Source organism: Diuraphis noxia, unplaced genomic scaffold (genome assembly GCF_037042655.1).
Source record: "Diuraphis noxia isolate RWA-SAM2 unplaced genomic scaffold, SU_Dnox_SAM2 contig0001, whole genome shotgun sequence".
Lineage (NCBI taxonomy): Eukaryota > Metazoa > Arthropoda > Insecta > Hemiptera > Aphididae > Diuraphis > Diuraphis noxia.
The window spans coordinates 61596577-61603270 of record NW_028301711.1 but is presented as its reverse complement, the minus strand read 5'-3'; the positions used below and the strand labels follow the sequence as shown (position 1 = coordinate 61603270).

At 28.0% G+C, this 6694-nt stretch overlaps 1 long non-coding RNA gene across 1 annotated transcript; it reads right to left on the bottom strand.

Moving 5' to 3' along the window:
* Positions 1-2569: 2569 nt before the first annotated feature.
* Positions 2570-2841, bottom strand: LOC149061150 (uncharacterized). Its single transcript, XR_016190280.1, has 3 exons — positions 2821-2841; positions 2700-2761; positions 2570-2637 (listed from the first exon to the last, which is right to left on the bottom strand). It is a non-coding gene; the product is annotated as an uncharacterized LOC149061150 (long non-coding RNA).
* Positions 2842-6694: the final 3853 nt, after the last annotated feature.

Below are 6694 nucleotides of genomic sequence, written 5' to 3'. Positions count from 1 at the left end.
ATAAGACGTAATATCGACTACTCCGGTAGATTCGTATCGGTTAAAAATTCATAAAAAATCAAAATATTGTACTACAACTTAGATAATCATATCACTGGATTTGTTAGGTTGTCTACTATGCTGGGGATGCATTTTGGAACATAACATTTGCATACTGTGGAGGTGAGGTCGAGTTGTCCAGAAAACGGTAGTTTGGTGCAGGATTACTAACGGTTGAATGATACGTTTAGCCACCACTACAAGTACAATTCACTTACAAGGGGACTTAAAACTATTTGGGGGTATAGCGTAAGTCATTTAGAGTCGAGGGATACCATTTTCAAAACGATACTACCAAATTTGGATTTTTAGTAATTTTATTTCGTATGATATGTGTCAATAAGACGTAATATCGACTACTCCGGTAGATTCGTATCGGTTAAAAATTCATAAAAAATCAAAATATAATATATAATGTATATAATTAATTTAATACATTTTTGTTTATTTTAGCTGCAAAGGAAACTGATACACATGAAATGGAGTTACATGAAGATAGCGATTCAACTTCTGATGAATCTTATGGTGTAACAGATACAGGTATGCATAAAAATTCATTTAAACATGGTAGTACAAAGTTTGAGTTGATTATGATTTATTTACCTTTACTTTTCTATAGGATTACCGCAGTAATCCTGATATAAGGTGTATGTTTCTGAACATATAAAACAGTAATAAAAATCATCTTATGTATACCATTGTAATATAGGAAAACATTATTAGCTATCAGAATATTGATCTACATCTATGAAAAATATATTTAAATGTATATAATTAATTTAATCAATTTTTGTTTATTTTAGCTGCAAAGGAAACTGATACACATGAAATTGAGTTACATGAAGATAGCGATTCAACTTCTGATGAAACAGAAGAAGATGAATTATTTAATGTATCAGATACAGGTATGCATACAAAATTGCTTACATATTTATTGTGTTACATGTAATATATACTCCTTTAATATTTGTCCGTAGAAATGTGTCCACTACCACAATATCCGTGTACTGTTTGTTCTAAATCGTTTAAATATTTATCTTCGAATCTTCGATGATAAAACACCAACAAACGCACAACAAAAATAAAGTTGAATACTTGAATACACTTTTTGCAACAAACTACTATCATCCCAAGAGCCTCTCAAACGCCACATGTCTGTTCATCAAAAGAAAAGGAAGCGCAAACACAAATGCCAGGCCTGTGGCTCCAAATATTTCCAAAATAGTGATTTACAATACCATATTAAAAATATACATGAAAAGAGCGAAAAGGTTAAATGCACTGAATGTGATAAAATGTACAATACAAAGAAACTCATGAAAGCTCATGTCAGTGAGGTTCACATGAATATTAAAAAATTTAAATGTTCGTATTGTGCTGAAGCCTTTGGCAGTTCTATAATTCTCTTTCGACACAAAAAAAAGTAATTCAAATATAATAGTTTTACAAATAATTAAAAATAAATTTATTTTATTTTAATTTTTCTCAATTTGTACATTACATTTCAAATACAATTATTAAATTTTTATTTTATTCAGGAACACACTGAGCAATAAACTAAGATGGAGTGGAGTTACAAGAAGATGGCGCTTCAACGACTAAAGAATCCCATAGTGCTCTCTCAAATACTAGGATTCTCCGATGATGTTGCTACGGCAGCTACTGTTGACAAACTGCTTGGTAAATTTTTTTATATATTATATCATTTTAATATAGAAAAAAAAATCATTATGAGTTACTAATGCTTGTCGAATTAACGTTTACTATTATGATATGAATCATTCCTTGTAATTATGTGCATCATTAGTTGAAACTTTTGGTTTTTTTGGTTTCAGACACACATTAATGTCCAGGAAGGGTGACCATATATAGGTTTCACAACACATAAAACTGGAGCCACAACAATTATATTAATTGTTTATTATTATTTATTCTTAATAAATGCTTATATTAATGTTAATAATTGTTTAATTAAACAATTGTTTATGCGGTGGATTAGGGCTACTGGCGAACCACCTTGATAAAAAAAACGCGCTTATGTGTAAGACCCCTTGGGTAGTGTGGAACATTACACTTATGTTGAAGACGTCTCCATAGATAAAGATCAGAACAACGAGGTCCCTAATCATGAAACCAGTGTTAATGTGTCGGGGATAACTGATAAAAGTATGCAAAATATTTATGGTTTTATGTAACTTTTAGAATTTAACTGTATTGTTTTATATACATGCAATACATTACTTTTAGACGATGATGAATATAATTTTATCTTTAATAACATTAATAAATTTAAATTCTTATTGGAATGTGTTCCAGAACATTATTACAGGATTAGTATTAGATCTGTTAAATAAAGAAAAAAACATTTACAAAATATTGTTAATATTTATTATATCTTATAAATTTTTATTTCACATATCATAATTAAAAATAAATACATGTTATAAAAATTATGCCAAATTATTTATCTGTGGGTATCCTACATAAATAATCAATATTTTTTGTAGCATTGACATCATGAAATGGTTTTCCTTGTTTTACTCAGTGTAGACTCTGCATCACAACTGTTTGCAATAATGGGTCTTGTAGCGATGGACTCTATAAAATAGCAAAAAAGAAACATTTAAGTATAATGTGTTAGTAAGTACTTTTCAAATTACTTGTATAAGCGTGTACATCAACATTTTTTGTGGCAGTTGGTGTCTCAATTATACTTGTGTACCTGAAAATAAAAATGTTTTAATATAAATGTGTTTTTTTTATATACATGCAATACTTTACTTTTCGACGATGTCGGAATAGTGCTATTGACATCCCAAATGATAGATCACACAATGAACATTTATAAGGTTTTAAGTGTGAATGAACATGAATATTGTGTATTTTTAATTGTTTTTGAGTCGCATATGTTTTGGTACAATGGAGACATTTAATTAACTCATGTTTGATATGTATGGTTTTTTGGTGATAATTCAGATCACTTATTTGAAGAAAAGAACTTTTGCACATCTTAAATTTATACCTCTTCCTGCGAGAGTTGTGTATTTCTTTATGTCTTTTAACTGATTTTTGAGACGATAGTTTTTTATTGCATATTTTACAACTATTAACCTTATTGGGGGAATGTGTTATTATATGTTTTTGGAACCAACCATGTTTTTTGTACTTTTTTTGGCATATACTGCAATGGTAGCGGTCACCCTCGATTGGACACTTATCACTGGGTGTAGCCTCTACATCACACCTTTTAACAATGATGGGACTTGTAGCGATGGACTCTACAAAATAGAAAAAAAAAAAATTTAGGTATAATTTGTTAGTAAGTACATTATTTTTAAATTACTTTTATAGGCGTGTACGTCAACATTTTTGATGACATTTACAAGAGGAAATGGTCCGCGAAGATTGCTTGCCAAATGGCACAGAAATGTCGATCGGTTATTAAATTTTTTAATGCAAACATTACAATAATTATTCATTATAAATTAAAATTTAATATTTAATAAGAACAATAACACTGTTATCATAAAAATATTTTAATATACATTATCAATATACCTATTATCAGTTGTTACCATGGTATCATCTGTCTTGTGGCAAGCCATCAACACAATATTCCCTCTCTACGGTCACACTGCAACGAGTGGCCCCGTATTTCTTATTATCAAAATAATACTACCATCCAACGACGCAGCCAAAGATTTATAGACACAACCAACATCCCTGATTATAGGTACATCGTACATATACAAACAACAATTTCAATAACGGGTAGTATTAATTTCTTTTATTTAATACAGTAAATATATACAAACAACAATTTCAATAACGGATAGTATTAATTTCTTTTCTTTAATACAGTAAATATATACAAACAACAATTTCAATAACGGATAGTATTAATTTCTTTTCTTTAATACAGTAAATATATACAAACAACAATTTCAATAACGGGTAGTATTAATTTCTTCTCTTTAATACATTTGAATCATATACACAGAAAAACTGTTATAACATTATTTTATTTACCTCAGCGTCTTGATTTTCCGTTTTTATATATTTTACAATGGGGGGCTATAATAGTGCGGAAAATAATTCAAGTATAATAATAATAATAATTAATAAAATAAATAATAATTAATATTAATTTATAATTAATATAATAATTATAAGACAAATTCTGTAGTCTTATCACGATTCACGACACGTATCACATTATCAACTCTGATAAAGATTACATAACATGTTAAATTGGTGGAGTGGTGGGAGGTATATTAGGAGCCGCGATGGCACGATTTAAAATTTCGCTGCCAGCTCGCCGCAAGACGATTGATACCATGATAACAACTGATATGAGGTATATTAATACTGTATATTTAACGAATGGTTATTCGCAGGAAAAATTTTTTGTATGATCCATTTCATTATTATCATGGAATAAACGCATAAATCGGGGAAGGACTAAAATGCAAGTGTACCAACATTGAAATACAAAAACTCCCATGCATTTCCCTCAAATTAAAATATTATTGTATAATTCAAATATATATAATATTATATTATACAAAATTTAAATAAAAACTTTTTGGAAACTGACAACTGTTGCTAGAGTAGTATTTCTCGAAGAACAAATCGACCAATTCCGGATTAGGAAGGGAAATCAGAAATATTATGTTAAAAATGGGCTCGGGTGCACTTCTGCAGCTGCATCAATATTTGTGTTATAATTAAATAGAATTGGAAAAATACAATTTACTAAACAAAATTAGCCATACATGGACACATGTTACATCACCATAGATATCATGTTCTTTACCTATTCATTGCATTTTATCTTATCATATTAATTGGGTCATAAAAGTAAAATTTGGACACTCAAAAATTAATTGGGGATAAACGTATATATTTATAATACTATTATACTATCCCGAATATATTTTATGCTTTTCAATTTCAGGATTATTGGAATATTGTCAATTTAGTAGATAGTGTACTCTGTGTGTCATAACAACCACAGTAAACTTTCTTTGATCAGTCACTGCCGACTAGTAGATTTTCCGCGGTTTCCAAATTTTTAGTTTTATTTTGACATAACAATTTTTTTATAATTTAATATATTGTTTTTTAATATGTTTCCTTGCGAGGTTTGCCAAGCTGAGTTTATGTACATTTCAGGTTTAAACAAGCATTTAAGGACAAAACATGAGGGTTTTAAAAAGCACAAACTTTTGAAAAAAAATGTGTACATATGTAATGATTGTGATGAATCATTTAATGTTAAGTCATTGTTAATTAAGCATGTTAACGGTCACATAAATACCACCGACAATAATATGTCATGTTCAATGGCTACATGTAGTAAGTCTTTTCATAAGATGAACGGATTGATTTCCCATTTAAAATCTGAACATAATGTGAATATTGATTCAACATTTCTAAATTTTAAAAACATCGAAGGTAAATATTAAATAATAATGTAGGAGTTTATTTTAAATTTTAATAAGCATATCTACAAATTAATTTACTGATTTTTAAATATATGACAGATTTTAATTGTTGGAAAAAAGATATTGAAAAAAAAGAATTGTGTCAGTATGTAAAGTCAACATCATCCAAAACAAACGAAGATTAAAAATACATTTATTATTATTGCAACGGGATGGAAACCAGATTTTACCACCAACACAGAAATTAAATGTTGATAATGCTTTCCAACAGACAATTATAGAATCTGACTTAAACACCAGAACTAAAGAAATTAAAAATAAACTTGAAATCATATATGGTATGGTTAATCGAGCAGAATTACAAGAGACTGATACAACATACATTATTAATCAATGTGATAAAATAATTTCAAAATTAACCATTAATAAAAGTTTTAAAGAAATCACCACAAATGGAAGCAATAAAAGAAAAATTGAATCGCAAGAAAGATTTAATTAAAAAAAAAATGTCTAAGTCAGCAGCATACTTTATCTTCTTTAGAGAGCAAACACATCAGACAATCGTTCTTAAGTACAATGTACAAATACCTAAAGAAACGTTAAATATAAGTACATCAGCAACGTTTGATCATTCTTATATTATTGACTAACCTACACATAAGTATCATATTATTTATATTACTCCTAGGTATATTTTAATTTATTGTAATAACTGTTTTGACGTTTTTGGTTGTTTAAAATATGTATTATTGACTAAGATTTTTAATTATTCTATTAAGTGAATTATAGGTACCTACACATATCATATTATTATTTATATAACTCCAATATTTTAATTTATTATTATATATTTATTTATTTAATTATTACATTCCTGTTTAAAGACTGTACTAACTCTTGACTGTATGTATAAAAGTAATAAGTATATCGTATAATAAATTGACAATATTCCAAAAATCCTGAAATCGAAAAGCATAAAATATATTCGGGATAGTAAAATAGTATTAATGATATTATTAATTATAATAGTATTTTTCCGATTCTATCTAATCATAACACACATGAACATACATGGACACATGGTACAGCACAAACTTTTGAAAAAAAATTAAAATATTAATATAATAATATTTGACATTTGTCCTGACTCCTGACGTTTCAGCATTTTTCCGTAATAAGTGATAAGACTTAATCATAACCGATAACGT